This window comes from Geospiza fortis, unplaced genomic scaffold (assembly GCF_000277835.1).
Source record: "Geospiza fortis unplaced genomic scaffold, GeoFor_1.0 scaffold112, whole genome shotgun sequence".
Lineage (NCBI taxonomy): Eukaryota > Metazoa > Chordata > Aves > Passeriformes > Thraupidae > Geospiza > Geospiza fortis.
In genome coordinates, this window is record NW_005054298.1 from 27059031 (window position 1) to 27079994 (window position 20964).

At 40.0% G+C, this 20964-nt stretch overlaps 1 long non-coding RNA gene across 1 annotated transcript; it reads left to right on the forward strand.

Moving 5' to 3' along the window:
- Nucleotides 1–13049: 13049 nt before the first annotated feature.
- LOC115947739 lies at nt 13050–20676 on the forward strand. The gene is made up of 3 exons (XR_004081591.1): nt 13050–13075; nt 14041–14115; nt 20559–20676. It is a non-coding gene; the product is annotated as an uncharacterized LOC115947739 (long non-coding RNA).
- The last annotated feature ends 288 nt before the right edge of the window (nt 20677–20964 follow it).

The following is a 20964-nucleotide window of genomic DNA, read 5'->3' on the forward strand; positions in this document are numbered from 1 at the left end:
TGCAGAGGTCTCATACCTTGGTGAGGAGCTCCTTTTGTCTAACCTGGCATAGCCATTCTAGGAGCAGAATGGCCTTTTTTTATTTTAGCATGACTGACAGGCAGCCAGTATGCTCACCAGCCTCAGTGAACTCTGCCTCTGTGTGAAGATGCATTTGACAGCAACCATGAACTCTTTCAGCATAACAAAAATCACTAAAATATTTAATATTTTGCCTTTAGTGGGAGGGGCCATCCAGAAAGCACCAACATTTCCGCTGAGCTATTTGCTTAATAAAAGACAGATCCAACTAAATGTGATTGTTTTCCTTATCTCAAGGCTATCAGAGATACAGATCTTTAGTTATCATGATTACCCTATAAGCAGTTAGAAGAGGAGGATTAGGAGATTTATATATAGATACCAAGAAAGTTGCAACAAAATTCTAAATAGAACTTTTAAAATTTCCTTTTCCCCTTTTCCCCCTTATCAGTTTTTGCCATGGAAAGAAAATTCATTTTTTAAAATTAAGAGATCATCAAAATCTCCTTTCCCACTCAAATTATCATATTTTAGCTGTCTTTTAGCTATTGAGCAATCTGTTTGTCCTCTACCTGCCAGTTTGCACCTTCATATTATTTCCTGCTTTCATGTCCTCGCTCCATACTTGCACTCCTGTGGCTTCTCAACTGTCATATCTTCAATACAAGAAAATCCACCAACTTTCTCCTTGTCTATATATATTAATACGTCTTATTATAAACTATATATGTGATTTCTTTGAGTATTAAAACCAGGAATGTAAGAAAAGCCAAATATTTGTTATTTCATTGGAGATAAAGGCCAAATATTGCCACAACCAGGCCCTTACATTTCATTGTCCATAGCTATGGGCTATGGCTAGTGAAAAAAGATAGAGCAAGTTTTTTTCTTTTGTGAGCAATAGTCAAGAATGGTCACTAAAATGCAGCGAACTGCAGGCAGTAGCTTAGAATTTTGCTGGGAAGTATCTCAGGTCCACCTTTCCTTACACTGTGGTGAGAGCCTGTCCTCCCTGTGCTTGAAGCACACGTGAGGAAATCCAGCTGAGGAGGCTGCACACTGCTTTGGTGCCACTTGTTCTGCTGACCTGCTCCCTTTTGCTGCAGGAGATTAGGGTACACTGGCACACCATGTAGTCACAGGGCTCTCTCTGTGCAGTGCAAGCCACAGGAAAGGAGCTTACATTTTTCTTCTAATAAGTCAAACTTGTTTAAGCATGTACAGTCCTGGCTTGTCAGCTCCCTGCTGCTGTGGCTTAGACTTGTGCCTTGCCTCATCCTCAGATGAGTCCCAAAGGTCACCCCAAGCAAATGTCTTAACTGTTTATTAGCAGAAGGGGAGCACTTCTGCTAAACTGCTGTGTAACCCCAAAAATGGAGCTAGAGGTAAATCAATAACCATAATTTCGGTCATTGTTTTATCCCTGCACTGAGTATTTAGCAAGAACTTAGACGCTTAAAAATATTCCTGCCAAGATAGTCCCTTCTTGCCATATTCAAAATGTTTTTGAAGGCAGCAAACAAAACACTTCCAAAAGCATTCTAAAAACTCAGGGAAAATGAACATTTACTGTTATTTATGGAATTGCCATGGGTATATTTAATTTTCCCCACCTACAGATAGAGAGAGTCATGATCACAATAATACTGGTATGGATAAAATATTGAGAAGAGAAAGAGGGAGCCTCCAGCATCAATTTACAGTGACCAAAACTGGGAATGGATTTGGGTTTGGAGTGAAGATAAACCCAGTGGCCTGGGCACTATTGCCTAACTCTACAAACACAACTGAATTAAAGTGGAGGGAGTTTTAGGATCAGTAGTACATGGACAGCACCAAAATGAACACATTAGGTATATAAGCCTCCCAGTCACAGCCAACTTTTATTTTTTTCCCTGTAATTAAACCTTTGTTTTATGGTTTATTAACTCACCATGCCCACAGAGAGGTGCTTTTGAAGGGAAAGCCACCAAGAATTACAACTGTGCCACTAGAGTGCATTTTTAAAATACAAATCAAGGTAATTTTGCAAACGGACAGTGCCTTCTCATTGAAAATTTAATCACCCTGTACATGGGGTTGATAGCTTGAGCACAGCTAATGTCTCCATTCATTTATCCTTTCATCTTGGGATGTTGCAGCTCAGTATGGAAGAACAGCAGAAACCAGTGCAGTGACTGGCAATTATCACAATATTTACTGTGCTTCATGTGAATGAGACTAATTTATGTGGTAGCCTGAAGGAATGGCCTACTCAATCTCCTTTCCCCTGATGCAAGCTCAGGACCAATGCAGCAGACAAAGGGAGCTCTACTGCCCCAGGACCCTGCATTCATTCTTCAGGCAGACTGAAGCTCCACTTTGCTTCAGGGTACCAAAGAGCTGGCAGCAGGTGCTGCACTAGAACACCAATATCCACAAACTCTTTTTGCTGGATTTCTCTGAGAAATGATGACCCAGAAGTAGCTATGAAGATTTCCTCTGTCCAGTGAATATTCCCTGTTCTTTTGAATACTTATTTTAAAGGCAGAATTTAATAAGAAATTTTACTTTTCCCTAAATTATCTTGTCTTAAAACCTGAAAGAATGCTTCTCTATGTGAGATACATTGCAAAACCACAGGCTTTTGCATGACATTCAGAGTCCTTTTTACTATCTGCTCTTGGTTGACTGCATTTAGCTGTTTTTCTTTATGACTACTAGAAGGTTCAGACATTTTATCACTTCACTCCCAGTCTAAGATCCCTTCTTTTTCAGCTCATAGTAATTGTGTGAAACGGCTTTCTATTCATTTTTATCAAAGGATGGAGCCCTGCTGAGTCTCTGGGTGAGAGAGGGAAAGATGAAGGGACAAATCCAAAGTCACCCTGAGCCTGTAGAAGGCAGGCTGTGAGCATAACCTGGATGTGATGGTCAGACAAGTCTGTGCACATGTGGACAAATTTGGGCAGAAAAATGAATGTACTTAATCTAAAGAGCAGGAGCTGTTAAAGAGAGCTAGATATCCTCATTAGGGAAGGAAAACATTCCTGAAAATGTTTAATGGGCACACCAAGACACTGGACTTATAAAACATTTCTGACTAACTCACAAGGATATTGAGAAGAATTTGTATTCTGCAACAGAACTCAGGACAATTTGTGCTACTTTCTTGTAATAAGACACCATAAAGAAAGAGATGGCAATTATGTGCACTTCCACTATATGCAGCTGATAGATACCTTTAAGTACTGAACAGCTTGCTAATGTACCCCTAGTATTTGAATAAATACCTGAAGTAAATACATTGATGAAACCTCTCATAAACGGCTGGGTGGAAAAGGGGTATTTAACTTGCTCTGTCTGTCTTTGTACAAGCTGTTCCTGAGCAGGTCTGCAGGTGACCTGATCAGAGATCACAGGCAGACACAGAGGCTCAAGGAAAACTGCACTTAGTTTCATGATGGAAGTTTACATAGGCTACACCAGAATATGAAGACCAAATATGCCAAGGTAAAACCCTGTGAGTTGCAATTTAGTTTTCAGTAATTAGTCTGAGACTACTAAAACTATAACCTTCCTCACCAGTTTTCTTAGAGGTCGTTTAGAGGCCAACCTGAAGAACTATTTGTTGCTAACTCAAACATCTAAATGTGAAAGTCTTACTATTCAGTTTTATATGATTATGTTTTAAAAGATACTGCTATCAATTAGAGGAGACATTTCATAATTAAATAAAATCCCACAGTGAAACCTATAACTTGTAATCATCTGTAGTAATTCTCAGAGCAGACAGCATATTAGAGCCAAACTATGCTGTATTTCTCCTCCCTGTCTCCTAAAGGAACCAGCACTGAATCAAGCACCTTTTGCATTCTAGGTTTCTCAGAAATTCAGTAAAGATCCCAATCTGATTTGTTTTCTTTATTTCCTCCCTCTCCACTCCCCTCCCACCCCATCTCCCCCAAGATCATAGCAATCTTAAAATTTGATGTCTCAAAGTCTCATTATTCTTCTGAGAGAGTGACTGTTTTCCCATTTCATGGTAGCTTACAAGGCTGATTGTTTTCTTGGAGCAGGCTGAGCGGGGCCAGGCATTAAGCCTTGGCAGGACAACAAATTTAGGGAGCTTTGTCAGTGACAGGGTGGCTGGAGAAGCAAGAACCATGTGGCAGTGCAGCTTCTCCTGCTCCTAATGTGCCATCTCCAAGGTCTTTCCCTGTGGAGCCAGCCCCAGCATCCTAAATCTGACAGAGCAGCCAAAATATTAGTCAGGTTTTTTATTTTCCTTCAGAGGTCTGATTTTCATTCCTCATCTGCTGATTAGACTTTTTTTTGTAATGTTATTTATTTAAAACACTTTTTCTTGGCACGAGATGTTTGTTTGTTATCTAAATGTAAGTGGGGCTATGAATGCTCTCAAAAGAACACTGACCTTTAAGCATATGTTCAACATCTGTAGGAAACAGCTGGAAAACCTATCACGTGCTTCTTCAGGTAAAAGTGCAAAGTAGTGCTCCTGCAAAGCTTTTTTCAAACCCCTTCTTTTCACATCATGCATCACACAGCAGTGCTATCCATTAAAAGCTGAAAAAATCCTCTATTGGCCTGAATATTCTAACACAGAACATAAGGTGCCCATAGGTGGAACTGGTAGTGCAAAAAAGAAAAAGAAAACACCCAATGAACCAAATTTTTTCTACTACTTTTAGCCTTCAAGCACTCATTTGCTAAATAACTCCTTTTTAGCATCCATTTTTTGCCCTGCCAAATGTGTGCTACAATAATGACTCCACCTGACTAATCACTCCTCAAGCATTCAAACACATTAGCTAATTGGTTTGCAGGGGTTAAAGCAAGTGGTTGGTAAACCTCAGATACTGCTGGCAACATTCAGAGATTCAGATGATTATCCAAAATTTACCCAAACTCAGCCTCCTCTGGCTAAAAGCTCAGTGAGGATTGCCATTTTTTATTGTTTCAGGTTGGCCATAAAAACTGGCAAGTCTTTTGCTTGAGGTGCTGCCTCCCAGTTTTCCTTAGGACCCTTTCTATATAGACAAATGTTTCTTTCATACATTTCAGATTATAATGGGTGAAGAATCTACCCAAATGGATGGCAGATTGGGAAAGGCTTTGGGTCCTGGGTTTAGGGCATCATGTTCTGGACTTGTTTATGCAGCTATGTGATGTGGCCATGGCAAGGCACCCATGGGTGTGCACACTGCCACTAGATCCTGATCCCCTGAGTGCAGCCAGAAAAGCATCACTCAGTGCTGGTCCTGGGCTTATGGATATTTTCCTTGCAGGATACAGCTTGTGACACACAAGCCTTGCATGGGAACTAAACTGAACCAGTCTTAGGCAAGGGGAGGTTCTAAAGATTTGAACTAAAGAGCAAGCCCTGAGTCTCTCCAGCCCCCATTTCCTCCAGTAGGTTCCTTTGGCTGGACTGAATATCCAGAAAATCATTCCAAACCATGTTTTATTTCCTGGGGTGACATTCTCTCCTTGCCTTACAAGAATTTTATTTTCACCTCAGCCACCATGAAGTAAAACTGAGCCCAATTTCCTGAGCTAAAATGTATTTCTCTGCTCTCTGAGGCTCTTTGTGTGCTCCCTGCCCTCGTGTTTTGCTCAGCCTGCAGGGTCACTGTGGCCAGCTGTCACCTTTTCCTCCCTCAGACAACCTCCCACGTGTGCAGGGCCAGGCTGGCTCTGGGGGGACGAGTGGGTGTGCTGAGGGCCACCAAGGCAGGCTCCTGGGGCAGGTGCAGCCTGCCCATCCCCTGTTGGAGAAGGGCAGGAGGAGCCAGTGCCTGTCAGCCACACCTGTAAACACAAAGCACAGAGCCCAGGGCACATCCAGCCTATGGCACCCTTTGTCCCTGAAGTGGGCTAGAAGACACTGAAGGATTGGACTATCCCCTTCGGAAACACACAAAAACTCTCCCATTCCCCTTTCCCCGAGCTCTGGGGTGGTATTTCATCACTATCTGAGTGATCATAGAAAGTTTAACCTGCAAAATTATGCCCTGTAAATGACAACCATTTTACTCTCAAGGTGAGAGACTTGGAGACAGAGAGAAAGAAAGAGAGAGAGCCAGTTTCCATGACAACACAATGAAACTTATACAGCATAGGAAAATGTCATTTTCCAAAAAAGACAGAACTTCATGGACAAGAGGTACAGTACATCAGAAAGGAAATTGCAGTTTTAAGTGAAAAGCTCATTTGCATTTATGGTTCTGAGTTTCATTCTCTAGTTACAAGACCCAATTGTAGACAATTTAGTAGTAAAAATTATATTCAACATTTCAGGTGAATAATGTAGATTACAATCTAGTTCAGCCAGAAGTTCCTGGTGGCAGACTCGGGTTCAGAGAACACAGGTGTGGATGGATTCTGCTTTAGCTGGGCTTATGCTGCAGCATCAGAGAAGTTATTGACATTTTACACCTCTAATAGACTTTGCAAAGTCAGGATCCATCCACAGCTGTTGAGATTCCTGCCACAGCTTGCAATTTCAGCACCTAAAGTTATACCTTCTAGGTTCCATGTTACCTGTGATACCATCAATCACCATCCTTTGTAAGCCACATTGCATAGGAGAGCATTTTATGATGAGCATTAGTGTTGTAATATAGCAAAGAGCATTGTTAATGAAGCATGGAAAAAGAATAAATTCAGCTAATGGGTATATGTGTCAAATTTCAATTAGGGATATGCTGGAAAGTGAAAGAGAGCGACGAGCATACAAATTAAACCTTTGACCTTCAGAGTAAAGGGAGAAAAACCTGAGAGAAAAGGGGGATGTTCACAGACATTTTTCTAGCTGAATGCTGAAAAGTCTGAGCACAAACTTTGAAGTACTCTTTTCTCTTCAATTACCATTATTTAAGAAGTGACTCAGAAAAATTCTGTTTTGATTCAGCTGGTTTGTTGACAGCTATATTACTGTTTGTGCTATTTCCTATGTGGGGGAGAGATAAAGATTGGAAACAGTTTATGGTGATGGCAGACAAAATCTCACCTTTGTGAAGCCTAGGCAGAGGATATTAAAGCTTATCCTTCCCTGTCTGTGAAGTGCTGCTGGACAGAACCTCCTTCTCACTCCTCTTAGGCTTTCAAACAGGTCTTAGTTGAGCCAAAGCATGTTTTAGTGCATAATCTGATGTGCATGGCTTTTGAATGCAAATAAACAGTGCTGGAGGGTGCAGCAGGAGCAAAGCTGAGCCAGCTGCAAGGGCTGGACATGGCTCAAGGCACCTGGCAATTGGTGGCTCCTGTTTGCTGTGACAGTGAAGGGAGCAATAGTTCACACTCACAGCAGTGGGCTCATACAGGAGCTGCTGCAAGCCTGCACACATGATTTAACATCAGCTGCTCTGCTGAAGCAGGGTAGCATGAATTCAGCTTGAGTTTAATAAACACAATTGCCATTACATGTACATGTGTCAGGGTTTAATTCAACTCATTCTTCTGCATGAGGAGTGAGGGTCTGTTCCACGGAGCACTGAGGCTTGTGTGGAAAACTGCTAAGACCTGAAGCCATGTCCATTGCCCTGGCAAAAGCCAACATGCTGGTGCTTTGATGACTTTTGACTGCTAGAGAAAGCTTCCTGGGCTGCTTGTGTGTGAAGCACACCCTGGGACAGACACCTATGCCCTGTCAGATTGAAAACAGCAGGCAGGAAGTCACCTCTCATTAGCAAGGAAGAAAAACCCACTTGTATTATTTCCCCACAATCAATTAATACAATTAACACTTTGAGGTTCCAAATATAGTTCAACATTTGGCCAGGAGACCAACCATTGATAGAACTCAAAGTGTATTCTCACATTGCTGCCACAGGATTTCATTTCCCACAAAAGTCCATCATTCTGAGGATCTCCCTTATCTTTACTTTGCACTTTTTTAATCACAAAAGCCTCTGGATCCTTGACAGTGCAAGTCTTTCCTCTCATCTCCAGACATCCCTCCTGCCACCCCACTGCTCTGTGGGGGTGTGCAGCCAGCTGCAGGTTTAACCACAGCACGGGCTCTGGTTTGTGCCAAATTCAATCCAGAAGGCAAGATTATAGTGACCTGCTGGGTAGCAAAACCTTGAAAGCAAGAGGGAAAGGAATCTCTGTGTCTCAGGGACAGTTCAGTTCAAGCAACCCCAGGCTCACCAGGAGGAGCCCACGTGGGCCTGGAAAGACCTTGATGCCCTCTACTTTTTGGTTCGTAGTAAGGATATGTAAATGATTGCTAGCAAGAGCATATATTACATAGAAAACTGTGTTTTGCTTCTTCAAAAGCTCATGTAAAGACTAGAGAAATGGTTGAATTTATCCTTCATTCAGAATTACTAACATTTTTCATTTTAGGTTTTCAACTATGACAGGTATCTCAGAAATATTGCATGATTATTCCTAGCATCTGCTAATGGATGTATGGATAGCTAATTATCCTGTTAAATCATATGATATCACTTTTGTTTCATGACTGAATGATGTATGTCCCTGTAACTAGGTAATACAGGAGTATTTCTAAATAATAAAATTTGCTTTGACAAATCCTGCAGCCTGAAACCTTAAATTCTCCTAATTCCCATATGGCAGCACATATTTAAGACTCATTTTTAATCTTTTGTATTTACTTTCAGTAGCTAGAAATAAAATATTTTCAGAAGAGTATCTACTCTAATGAACATCTGTATGTTTATTTACAGCTGTATTTATTGGTTTTAATAGCAAAAATGTAACATTATTGTTACTGGATAAATATTATACTGTGGAAGTGTATTTCCAATCTTAATATTCCCATTCACAGGTTAGAGAAGGAGGAATCTTCTGTGAACTTCCTGCAAAATTTGTTTTCAGCTTCTGTTTAAGTGAAAATCCTTACCAGAAAACTTGTCAATAAGATATTCAGGGAAGTTTTATTTGCTCTAGTGTATCAAACCATATGAAAATAAAATCCTACTTCTGAACTTTAAAGAGCAACCCCTCAATGAATAGGGGATTGCCTTAGAAACAAACCCCACCTAATCTGCTGTTCTCCAGGCACTGCAGTGCTCAGATTCTGCAAAGGAGGTTGGATATCTGTGGGCACGTACAGCAGGCTGGCACAGGGGACTGAAGTCCCCCAGTGTCTCATCTGGACCTGACACAAAGGAGGAGCAAGGAAAGCAGGTGAGGGATCCAGCACTGCATTTACTCAGAGTTTTAACTGCCTGCATTGGTGTTACCTGGGGGGAAGCCTTTCCTGTTTTGGCAGATTTTTCCCAAATACCTTCAAGATTCAGATAACTCCTTTTCCTTTCCACAAGCAGCAGGGATGCTCAGCTGAGTGCTACAGGCTTAGTCCTGTCAGGTGAATTACCCACAACTACACCACTTCTTGCTCAAGTCAGGGCTGGAGATCTTGACCCAAAGCTCCAGCTCATTTCTCTCTTGCTAGTGAGGATGGAGTCCTGCCCTACTTGCCAGCTATGGATCTCCTCCCTGATTAGAAACAATTTAAATCTGACACTGGGGTGGTGTCACCAGACAGAGAGACATTCCTCAGTGCATTAGAAGGAGGAGTTGGGTGAGCCAGAGAAGAAATTAGCCTGCTTTAATTTAGGGCTGGGTATGCACACTGCACCAACAGCTCAGTATGCTCAGAGTCAAGTAGATTGAATGCAGCAATTTATTGCCAAGATGCAGGATTTAAGCACAGTAGATATGTGTTTATGTTTTACACCTCTAACTTTGCCTCTGTTGTGCAGACTTTAAAATTGCACCAGTGAGAAGAGGTTGAGTATGGCCATATTCAGGTAAAAAATGGAGGGCTCAGGAAATTTAAAGGACAGAAAAAATGAAGAGTATGAAGAGTCCTTCTACCACTCAAGGCATTTTTCAGGACCTTTCTGCTATTTGATGCAATATAGATTTCTACAGCACATTGTTAGGAGATTGTCATAAAACATAGATTAATGATTGCATTTTCATCCTTTTGATGTGCCATTTAATGAGGTGTATTCCCTTTCATACTCAACATCAAAAAGACAACCGCTGGAATTCTTCACGTACACATCAAACAAGTTTTTGTGTTAACAGGTAAAATCATCTAGGCAAGAGAATTCTGCTTTTATAGCCACTGTTGTGCAGCTGATTTGATACAGGCAGTCTAGTACTAGTGTTTACTCACTAGAGTAATTGAAAATGTATGTGCAAGCTCTGCAGCTCAAGCCCACTCTGCTTCCCAATCCCAAATGAAAAAGGGAACAAGGTTTCCCTCTGTAAGTTAGATTAGGTTTGCAGTTTAGAGAGCTTTTAAGCATGTCCAGCATACTCTTACTTTACAGAATTTGTAGCTTTCATTTAAATCAATATTCTCTTTAAAGGGTCCTACTTTTAACACTTCCAGCTTTTATGATTGTCTATAAAGTGAATAACATTATTCTGAAAGCACTTGTTACGTGGTATCTTGAAAAGATGTCCAACTTTTCACAATGGTGGATTTGCTTCTGCAGGTTACTATGATTTTTACAAAACAATCACACCACAGGCATCTTGGGCAAGTTTGGGCCTGCAGGAAAAATTACCTCCTAGAAAGACTGAATTACCTCCTAGATATCCCGAATCTGGCTCTGCTGCTGAAATGATTTCATTTCACTCCAAAACCATGAGCATATTGGTTCTTCAGTTCAGACAAGTTTTACAACTTTTATCACTGATTATGCCCTTGTACTAGGCCAGTCACCTATCACTGTTGGGACAACACAGAGAAACCTCCTTCCTTGAAAGCATTTGTTCCCACTGCCTTCAAGCAGTTTTTTTAGCTGTTGGTTGGCTACAAGTGCAGGGTTTGGTTTTTGACACAATTTTTCAGTGGGGGTTCTGGTACACAGCCCTCTGTGGCGTCAGGCTCTCACCCATCCAGGCACTGTCTTGGACTTGTTGCCAAGTTTGCTGCCATCACACTTTTTTATTCCCTGCCATTTCTAAGGGCTTCAGTGTGGTTTGAACAAGTGTCCCAGTAGATAGCACTGTTGCCTAAAAGTGCTGGGGATTTCTAAGAAGAAAGCTTTCTACTACATATTCCTAAAATTTATGCTATACCTTAAGACTATTCATTCAAACACAATATGGGCAAATTGCAGGATGTCTCCCAAAATATAAGCTGCAGCAAATATGGATTTCGACATTCATTCCTACACATTTCTGCATTTAATCAACCTATTCTTCTCTATGCCACCCAGTCATTTAGTGCTTAAATTCTAAAGACATTTTACAAGACCTGTGGAATTGTTTCTTAAAATATAATGAGAGAGAAAGCTCTGTTTTGTTTCAGTAAAAAACAAATTCAAACAATGCTCTCTAGTTCTCTTTATAATGATTGTATATGCAAAAGCTGGTTTTAAATTCTGTGACTCATCCCCAGCAGCAGGCTCAGCTGAAGGAACACAGGAGAGTTTTAGCCAGTGTTTTGCAGATACATCATTTTTCTGAACAAAGGTGAAGGTTGGTTTGCATAGAGCTGCGTGCAAGTGAATAAGCACAGCCACTAGTACTGCTATGCAATTTGTTCTTTCTCTTGCTCCAGGAGACAGCACAAATGCTTTTCTTTTTTTTTTTCTTAACATATATTGGGATTATATTAATGCATGCCTATTTGTCCCTGACTTATTGCTCACCTCTGACCATAGCTTCAGTTAAATTTAGTCCTAAATTTAACTATTGCTTTCCCAACGTGGTAATAGGAAGCTGGTATATGTCCAAAAAATGTCTCAGGTCTATTTATGAGCAAACCATACTCATAAATAAGGTAGAGAATTGTTTACTTGTTGCTTTGGGAAATGTTCCCCAATTTTCTTAATTTTATTATCAACAAGTTCTCTTGCTATGACAATGTCTATATCTATCTATCTTATATGTATAGATATACATATGTATGTCTTATATGTACACACATATATATGAATTTAATATACGAAATCCTGAAATGTTACACTGAGAACTAATGCTATCCACAGCATTTGAAGATTTGAGCTAGAAGTCCATTCTTCCCACAGACCTTAGACTGACAGGTAGCTTTGAATGGGTTTTTAAATATATCTTTGGAGATTTAAAAATAGTTTTATACCAGAAGGCAAATATACAGTAGCTCCTCCTGTGAAGCTTATCTTTCAGTTGGCAATAAACAGTGTATGGCTCAGGGATTTTTGATCTAGTTTGGCCTATCCATTCTGTTATACCTGAACGGATTGCTTTAATATGCTATTGAGATGAGCTCCCACTCTGGAAGGTCATTAAATGGTAATGAATTACCAGCTTTTCTTATCCTGAGCTGGAGCCAGCAGCTCTCTCAGACTGCAGTGCCAACACCAGGGGTCTGCAGGGAGAGGCTGGGGCAGCATTTCAGTGAGGGGCTGTGACCTGTGGGCATGGGCAGCCAGGGAACCTTCCCTTATTCAGCTGTCCCACCTCGTAATCACACAATAGACTGCAACACTGAATCTTTTACCTGTGACTTTCTTGTGCTGACCTCACTGAGAAGGGTGACATTTAAACTCTCACATCTTCCTCTTCAATTTTTTTGAGATACTCTCCTTCCCTCATCCTCAAAATGTTATTTACTTTTTAACAAGCACCCCATATGAATACTATCTGGGTAAAAGTGATTTAAGAGAGAAACAGTTTTGTTTTGTTGCTTTTTTCCCCCTAAAATATATTACATAACAATCATAAAGAACAACCAAATATGGTTGTTCTAAGCTGTGTATAATGGCCTCTCATTGAAAACTTTGTGTACCCCATGTCTCCCTTTCTATAAAATGGATACTTAGTGAATAAGATATCTGACTTGAACTGAAATGAAAATTAAAGTGAATCTTGGTGAGCCAGGGCCCTGTACTGTATATTGATTGAACTTTTTCATTATTTGATGTAGGTAAAATAGTTCTATTTCAGGATAAATATTTATCCTCAAAGAAAAAATTAAATTACCTATTTACTTATTCTTCAGGGCAATATGCATCCTGAAAAAGAGACTCCGTGGTGTTAAGAAATGCCAGCTAATAGATGGCATAGAAGACTGAAGGTGAGCTACATGTGAATTTCTTTTACACAGAACTCTTCAAATGCTGGCAGTAACACAATCATTCTGATAAATAAGCCAAAGAGTAATTACTGAGCATTGGGATGGTTAGCTACCACCTGAAGGCATAATTCTACAAGACGAATGCACACGGACTTTGACAACAGATAAGATTTCTGATTTCCTACACAGCGGAAAACTCTCCCCATCTTACCACTTTACGATAACATTACTTGTTTGATTATTATCATTCATCTTTTGCATTATACAGAAAAGTAGTTCCAGTGGAGATAAAATACCCTCAAAATTACCCACTCTTTCTTTTTTTATAAGTAAAAGCTATTTGTCCTTCTACTCTCCTCTCATACAAAGTCTTTTCAGTCTGAGGCATGGGCCACATCCCAGCTGAGCCATAGGGCTCACTTTCAAGTCCAAAGGAAATTTCTGTGCGTGATCTATCTTATTACAAGAGAGAAACTGAGCTGGGCTGCAGACATCTCACCAAAGCTGAAATTTATCATGTTTCTTCTATTCTGAGTTAAGCTACTGTATCTGATTTAGGAAATGAGCTGGATTAAAAAAAAAATCACGTTTGACTCGTTCAGATACTACCTATAAATATAGTTAATTTTATACAGGTTAAGCATGGTTGTACAGTGCCAGGAAAGTACATGATGCATAAAACAGGCCTTCCAGAATATAATTCTACAGTAAATTGTACTTTTGCTTGTAATGAAGCTATATATAAACTACACAATGAGGCAAGTCATGCCCATATTGAACCGTTGAGTAGCATGCCAAACCTGTGATTATTACTTCATTTTTCTTGATTCCCTTATTTCCCACATAATTCTCTTGTTTTCCACTTTAAAAATGTTATTTTCTCTACAAAGTTCGTGAAGGTCACAAAAAATATTACTATCAGTATATACTGTGAATAGACTGAATTTTTTATCTTGTCCTTTCAGTCTTCCAGAATAACAGCAGGATCAAGCTATCAAGACCCACAGATCTTGAAACTGAGAGCACCCATCAGTGACTTGGTGAGATAAGCAGGTGGAATCTGCATTTTCACTTCTGCTTCCTCTCTGCTGGTGGTAGCTTTTAAAAAATAGTGGATATGGGGTTTATTATCCAACCTAAGGAGGTGAATGCATTGGCATTCTCCAATTCCATTCTGTCTCATTGCATGAGAATGAGTGAGGCCCTAAGAAAAGGAGAGGGGAAGGGGCTGGTCACTGCAGCCACTTTGCAGCTATTCCTGGTAAACTCTGCTCATCCTTGCAGATACAAGCTTGGTTTTCATAATGCCACATGCCTGTTTATGTAACAAAGATTAAAGGCACATTTTAACAGACACTTGCTTTCTAAATTTGCTTATTAAAAGGAAACAATGACTTTTTTTTCCCAGGTGATAGTTTAACATAATGGGAATCATCACAAGGAGCAATCACTTTCTGAGCAGGTGCTCGCCTTCATTACCCTGAATTAGGAAATGTAAAGACATGATATATAAAAATGAATCTCTGGTGTCATGTTATTTCTAGTAAATGAAAAATAACTCCCCTCCTGTCAGTTAAGCTTAACCAACATTAAATTAGCCCAAATTAGGTCAGAGTCAGGCCCACAGAAGATATTGAATATATTGAAGAAGAGATAGTGGAGTGTTTTACCTGTCATTTATTAATTTTGTGTTTCCCCAAACTACTCTTATTGGCATCAAGCACACTGAATATATTTTAAATATAAATACCAAACTATGAACCTGAGTACACTTCATGCGTGTAAGCCATGAGTAAGAACTTGCTTTCACTGCTAGGACTGGAAGTAGCAAGGTATTTAAATAAATGAAAAATGATTATAGGATTACTAAAGAAAACAGTAGCAAAATATGCACAGCCAGAAGACCCTACATTAAGGAGTGTACAAAAGCAGCAGGTACTAAGAACCCAAGTAATTGTTGTTAGAGAAATGTGCAAGATGAAAGCTATCATATCTATCTAACAGAACAAATCCAAAACCAAACTATCTTCTTGCTAAATAACCTTCAAAGACAATAACTCTCAAAATAATTCTGATGTAAAAACCAATAGTACAGTAGTTTATACTCTTAGATTTGGTATTAGTCTCAGTGTGTCTGTAGGAATGTTCTTGATTATTGCTGTTTGCTTTAATATAAATTTCTATTAAACACAAGGACATAGCTGAAACACAAAATTCACATTTATAAATAGTTTCTTATTTCCACAAACACCAAGAATCCTTGGAAGAACTCTAGCCTCAAACTTCTAGCTTGTAATTAATTGTTTTTCTGTGGTGATTGGAAGCCTCAACACATTTTGCTATTTTTAAATCAGAAACTGTTTCCAAATTAAGGATTCTTGCTCAGAATTTGTACCTGTTCTTTATGCTTTCCAAGTAATTGACCTTAATAGGAAACAATCAAGTAAATGTACATGTGCTCCAAAATCCATGTAGTTTAGGAGCAGTGGAGATTTTCATGTGAAAAGCTGCAGCTCAAATTAATTTGACACATTAAAATGTCTCCTACTGCTTTCCCTGTCCAGAACTGCTTGGGTGAGATGGTGTAGACAGAACATTTCTCTTAAATGAGGTTTTGACTGTGTGGATACCAGGGCAGCCTCACACAAGGCTGTTTTTATCTTTTACTGTGTAACAAGGTGCAAGTCCGATTGCTGTAATTAGGGATTCAACACATTCTAATATTGGAAAGCAAATAGCAGTCTTAGTGCAAACTTTCACTCAGGGAAAAAAAGGAAACAAACCACACTAAGCTATAATTCCCAGAAGTTTGAGAGAGAACATTTTAAAGCTGGCGGAGCAGAGATAAATGAAGAGAAAGGAAAATGCTTTGAAATTATGTTTCAAGCAAAACATTTCAAAGTGCTACCAATGGAAAACCAATAAATACTTCCATTACCACATTACTTCACAGTTGTAAACCTGTGCATATAAGTTTTCTTAAAAAAAACTCAACCTCCTCTGGGGAATCACCATCTAAGCAGTCTCAGTAGCAGCTGTCTGTGAGTTCAAGAGTTTGGGTGATGAATAAAGGAAATCCTATAGCTGCTGACTCGCTTCACACAAGGTAATTGCAGATGACCTGAGCAAGGTCTTGTCTTGAACAAAATCAGGAAAAGTCACAGAAGTGCACTGAGACAGGTTCTGTTTCTCAGTGTGACAGCTGCTAGAACAAAGTTAACTATCTCTTGGGTTTTAAGCCATTGGTGAAAGGAAGAACCTCCAGCAAAATATGTGTACATCTGGCCAGTCAGCAGTGAGAAGATGGTATCTGAAAATATGAGAGAGCTAGTCTGAAGAACAGTCTGGAAGGGGGGTGGAGGAAAATCCTTTATTTAGGGCAGACACACTGACTTCTGGAAGAAAAATGGCCAGGCCCCATTTTGTCCTCAATTGCTGTGTGGCCTTGTGCAACGGCAAGATCTTTCAAGGTCAGCAACCTTGCAGTCAGCAATACAGAAGCTACTAGCTTGGAAAATCATAAATATTGCAAAAAGCATTGCCAGAGAGCATTTATTTTTCATAAGTTCCCACAACAGATAGGGTTATCTCCTCCAAGCCTGCTTGCACAGTTAAGCATGATGACATTCAGGAATAGTAGAGGAAAAGCAGGATACTTCACACAAGATGCACGTTTAGATTCTTCTAACTACCCTCACAGTAAAACTTCATACATATCAGCCAAGAATTCATTCTTCTGTTTTCTTAGAGAAATGATGGATCCAAAAGAACTAGTTCAGCTAGGGTACTAATTGGGTGTTTCGGAATCTTTGAAGTGATAATCTAAAACCATCACAAAATACAGGCTTCCTTTGAAAAAAAATAGTAGGATCACAATACTAATGGTTTGGGGGCTTTAAAGGGACAAAAAATAGCTAGATTCTGTAGAAGAGTGTAATTTTTGCATGCATTATCCAGAGACCCTCTATCTTAGGAAAATATCTTTGCAAAACCAAGATGAAGTTAGGATTTTTCCCCAGCAGTTTAGAAGTGCTTGGAGCTACTAAATCCATTAGCACACAAAAGCTGAAAAAAATAAAAACAGGTGGTATAGAAAAATATTTTGTGGATCAGATAGCTGCTAGCACTACATAGGAGGTGCCCTTGATGTTGCTTTCCAAACCCAGTTGTCTGCACATGGTCCTGAATGTTGCAAAACACAGAATTGCCCGGTTGGAAGGGACCTTAGAGGACATCTAATTCCATCTAATTCTAACTCCTGCCATGGGCAGGGATGCCACCCTCTAGACCAGGTTACTCAGGGTCCCATCCAACCTGGCCTTGAACAAATTTCTTTGTATATTAACAGGTTCTTCCCTCTGCAACATGTGGGGAAAGCTAAGTACAAATCTCACTTTTATGGATCTTAGGTGTCACAATATTGAAGGCAACATCTCAAAAATCTCACTGAAACAGATGTCAATTCCTGATTTCCCCAAGGTGAAGACACACTGAACCTAGGGTATTTATTGAGACTTTTTGCCTCAGGGTAGGATTTAGTACAATCGTTTTAAGATGAAGGCAACTGCACAAAGGTAAATTTCCTCCCAGATTTAGAACTAGCTTGATGAAGGGAATTATTGATTACTGATGAAATGCTAATACCATGCTAAATGTAATTTATTCAAGAGGTAGCTGTGTTGTTAATGAACAGAAACATTTCTACGCATGAAATTTACTGAATGATGTAAAAAGTAAATCGTGTGCTCAAAGTGGTTTTACAAAGTACTTGAAGATATTTTTTTTAGTCAAATAGTAGATGAAAATTCAGGGTTGCCATTTTTAGCTCTGTATTGTTCAAAATTCTTTATTTGGTTGGAATACAGGGAGAACTAGCATGGCAAAGAGGCTGTTTAGTGATCAGGCTGGTGTGGGGCCATGCACAGAGCCTGGGACAGGGGTTGGGGTGCACTCCCTGAGAGCCCTGGGATGGGACTGGGAGCCCAAACCCTGGGATGTGGGCCATGCAAGGGGATTAAGTCAGCCTTGAAAGGGAGAGAAGAGCATCTGACTTGCTGACAATGTGGTTTTTAGGGGAAATGAGCAGGTTTTGTGAGAACCACAAAACAGGCAAAGGGAGCTCAGAAAGGTCGAGGAACTTGAGGCAGCAAAGTCAACCCTTCTCTGTGCTACTAAAACTTTACATGGAAATTTTTGCAGATGACTTTTACCTCTCTGAAAATAGAAGCTGATAATGAAACTGTGGACTTGAATTTAATGATCCCAGTGTGAAAGGGCACCTATAAAATGATTTCTGCTTTTGTTGGCTGCTTCGAACCAACAGTTTAGAAAAACATAAACACTTGACAGCAACAAAAGGCTTTTTTTCCCCCCTGACCTGAATGCAGTAATTGCTACATTTATTTTATGATTCTCTTTTTGGAAAAAAATAAAATAAAATCGATGATGAGCAGAGGGCATTTGAAGCCAAACAAGATAAGTGACAGATGGTCACTGAATGACCACACAAAGTCATAACATCAGAGATCTTGGAAAGGACTCTGGTCCAGGCAATGAGTAACATGGCATAGTTTCCCAAACTTAAATAGGTGCTTTTGAAGCATAACTCTAAAATCACCCTGAAGTATTTTTAAAACTCCTCAATATTGTGCCTGTGGGGGGAAGCTATTTTTTGTGTGTTGGCGGAGATTTCAGGAGTGAATTTTGGCAAGCTCAGCTGAGTTCCCTCACTGCACAGTATATAATAATGTTCATTATGATTATATCAAATACTATCCATTTTGTGTAGAATTAAATTTGATCTAATTCTGAAATGAATTCAAACTCCTAATACCCAGGTGCATCCTGGAATCAGATTTTCTTGGTAATTAGTCCATGACTCCTTGATGGTTAATTTTGTAAATTTTGTACAAAACTCTTATTGCATTTTACATTACTGCTTTTTATATGGAAAATATTTAACAGAGCAACAAATGGATCCTCTATTCCACCTTTTTTGTTAGAGGCCAAGAAACCACAACAATGGACCACAAAGATTCCCCAAGCTCTCTCACTGCTTTGCTCCTGAAGAAGCAGAATACCTTTCCAATCTCCAGGGCTGAAGCTCTGGAGAGCCTTGAGTATTAAAAGTTTCTAATCTTTTATTCTGCTTCACTTATCTGGCAATACATATTCATGAGAAAGGTCATTATAGCAGCACCCAGAAGTGTGGCTCCAGTTTAGAGCAGCGGCACTCGGCGCTCTACATCCAAACCCACAGAAGCTCAGCAGGCAAGAGAAAGCAACAGTCTGAAACCTAATGAAACCAAAAAAGTTTTCACCTACATTACTGGGCTACCAGGGGGAAAAGAGCTTTTGAACTTATTTGTGTCTGTCTTCCTAGAGGCTTTGAAAAGGCATTTTGCCTTGAGAATGCTCTGGCAGGTGCTGCATACTTGTATTCCTCAGCTGCCAGAGGAGTGCTGCACAGGGCAAGTAGGGACAGCAGGACAAATCTCATGGATTCAAAGAGCCTGGTCACCAAATTTCAGAGAAGAGTGGGCTGAAAAACAAGGATCAGGTTTGTTTTTCTACAGCTGTGGTCTGTGACCACTCTAGATGTTAGTAACAAACTTGATGGCACCCAAAAAATTTGGCTTAAGACAAACTAGCAGCTAAATGAGCTTTGAGTAACAATTAGATGCAGAGCTGAGATTTTAGAGGAAGCTCCTGGAGACTCCCTCAGGCCACCTGAGCTGGAAGGAACTCTGCATTTACTGGGGTTATCCCAGTTCTGTCCACTGGTCCCAAACACAAGCACATCCAAATGCAACATTAAAGCATCCCTCCTGTAAACGACACTTCTCAAATACCCAAAAAAACCCAGCTACCTTTAAGTTCCCTGCCTCACATCACTCTATTTGTACTCAGGGCAGTATAAAACAATTTTTCAAGTGATTTATAGTTTCATGATAGTAAAACCATATGCACATTACTTAAAGACTAATACATGCTAGATAAAATGCTTCTAGCATTCAAACAGACATACTTAAAAATATCTCAATTAAGCTATTAATTCAATTTACTTTATTACTTCTACCAATGTCACTGTATATAGCTGGAGGTGTTTGGATGATTGGGTGGCAGTAAATGCATGACCAGTGTATTTCAATACCACAAACTGAATATTAATTTCTTATCAACTCTTTTTCCAAAGCATTAGTTTGATTAATTAGATTCAAGTGTCCATGAATGTTTGAGAGTCAAAGAACAACATGGTGAGACAAAGGAGAGCATTCCTATCCCCCAGCACAGAGAAGGCTATTTCCTCCCATTCTCACATATTTGTGCCTCAACAGGAGGAACATCTAATGCTGCAATACATTTTTCTGCAGGTAGCTACAAAAGCAAGTGAAAAGGGGAAAAAAAATGGCAGTGAGTCCCTTGTATGCAGTCTGGGCCTACTAGGGTGTGAGTAGAGGTCTCATTCCCTCTGCCTTTCTAGGACCTGGCAGCTTCTGGAGGAATCCTGCCCCATGTTGGTATCTAGCTCTCATTTTGGAACGGAGGATCAAGTCTGGGTCCTGTACTGCTGTCATGGTCCCCCACCTTTTATCTCAGGGATTTCAAGGTAAGATTTTATCCTATCCCCATCACTGCTGTGGTCCTGGAGACCGTTTCTGTACCTTCCCTAACTTACCTGTATTCTCCCTGTGACACTGATCTGAAAGATTGTTTCTTCTCCTCTGGACATCTCCTTCCCTGCTCTTGACTGTGCCAAGTGACTGTGCCTGACACGGCTGCCCTTGGCCTCAAACCCATCCTAGGCACTGACCAGCTCACTGCAGGCTTACCTGAACTGCATCTGGAGCATCCCTACCAGCCCTGTGGCAACTTAATTTTAGATGTTT